The sequence below is a fragment of the Stylophora pistillata genome, chromosome 1 (genome assembly GCF_964205215.1).
Source record: "Stylophora pistillata chromosome 1, jaStyPist1.2, whole genome shotgun sequence".
Classification (NCBI taxonomy): domain Eukaryota; kingdom Metazoa; phylum Cnidaria; class Anthozoa; order Scleractinia; family Pocilloporidae; genus Stylophora; species Stylophora pistillata.
The window spans coordinates 34,533,387-34,535,500 of record NC_142519.1 but is presented as its reverse complement, the minus strand read 5'-3'; positions in this window follow the sequence as shown (position 1 = coordinate 34,535,500).

Genomic DNA, 2,114 nt, shown 5'->3' with positions numbered 1-2,114 from the left:
ACTCTTCCTTTTGTAAACTGTAACTCGGGCTCATAAACAAGACGACCCGGATCAGGTTAGGCAAAATAATTGTTTGGTACGGCTATTACATTTGTCCAAACACGAATACTTAATTTTATAATATGGAGAACAATCCTCTTTGTAAAGCTGTCACGCAGATGAGATGTTATGAAAACCGCACGGCACATTGATTATTTTTGCTCATTTGCGCTTGGTTCAAAATAAATTGGTGGTTTCTCTTGGGGCCTCCTCCGAAAAAAGTGTACTTCACGGTTCTTAATTTCGAAACGTTTCCCCACCTTTGAATTGAGTAGCAAGGAAATGCATGTAAAAATCAAGTAGACAATACATATATTTTTGTTTTCTTTAATGCCCACAGTTAAGCAGTGTCAGGAAAATGCGATGTGCCATTTAACAGCCTTACGTCAGTTCGAGAACATTTTTCGATAAATATATAAGATTGTTCTAGAAAAATGTGTTCACACGCATTTGAAACTTTTAGAGCAAGCTACGAAAGCCTTAAGCATTTTCATTTGATTTTGACAGGTCAGTTGATCACTAACAAATAACAATAAAGTTCAGGACAGGCAGGCAAACCTCAAAACCACAAACTAATTACCGCCACTGTTTACGGTTTAGTTTTCTAACCCCGATTGGTTCTTTCCAATAACATTCCGTAATGTTTCGAGTGTTCACTGTTTCTGAGGTTTGCAGCTACGGGATAGGAAGAGTGCAAAATAATTGTCTTCCACATGAATCGATGATGTTTATCACTCATGAAATATAAAAGAAGGCTTCTACTAATAATTTGAAAATGTAGCGAAAGGATATTTTCTAGAAAATACCCATTCTTGTCATTGTAAGAAAATCATCATCACCATTGTCCTTATCACATTAAACATTAATACTTCCATTATAATTACTATCATCATCAGCATTATCATTATGGCATTATCATCATTATCATTATCGCATTATTATTGTTTATTTATTATTCTTTCTGTCATCAGTTTCATTATTATAATTTTATTATTATTATTCTCATTTTTACTATCATCATTATCGCCATTGCATCATCATCATTATCTTAATCGTTATCTCATGCTGTTGTTAGATATTTGCTCTTTTCATTCGTAGGTCGAGTCCATGCCTATGACCTTAATCTCCTGGGACCCTCTTATAAATCTTAAAAATAAATAAAAGATAAATAAGGGCCATACCACTTTTCCCTTTTAGAATTTTACTATTCGTGCAGATCTCCCAGCTTAGTACGGACTCCCACACTGACTCTTCGGCTTTCCTCCACATCAAACATTTGCAATTGATTTCTTTTATTCATTGAGTATGTGCGCATTAATTAGTCACGTTTTCTCCTAAGCCTTAGACAGCCAGGAGGACGGCTTTTGTCTCTTTTATCGTTGTCAGCCCCTTGGAGCAACTAAGGCTGTCCAAACACTGAATGCCTCGATTGGTGGCACTGCCCATGCACAGCCTTGAGTTCTCTCTCTTAACTTTTGACTAGCTAAGTAAATTTGCTATGGTGGGTCATCTTGTGGTTGAATCTTATGAAAGTTTCTTCTTGGAGGTGATCCCCACAGAACTCCTACAAGAAGTAGTAATGGGAGGTTTTCTAAGCACGAAAGAAGCTAGACTCTTACGCTTCTTTCCTTCCTTTGTTCGTGCTTCTTTTGTGCTTAGCAACCTCCCGCGTGCAATCATTACTCAATAGTGTATGCTGTGGTGTTCACTATTTGTGAACTGATAAGAAATTTGCCGCGTAAAAATGTTTTTTCTTACGGGGAGGGAGGGAGGCACGGGCGTGAATAAACACTGACAGCCGACGCATCTAGACATGTTGCCTATGTGGTATTAAGTTTCGCGGGGTTTGAACTTTGTTTTTAGATTAGTTGACAAGCACGCGTCATATTTGACACTGGCTTAAAATAGCATTGTTTTATTTTCAATTATCGGAAAAGCCAGAACTTTTAAGCAAAGATTCATCAGGCCCTTAGAAAGACGTTAGAACAATACGTACTTTACGCTGTCAAGTTTCTACCTGTGTCTCGTCGAGAATGATGCAAATGTGTCAACAGTCATATTTATTACTTGATCAA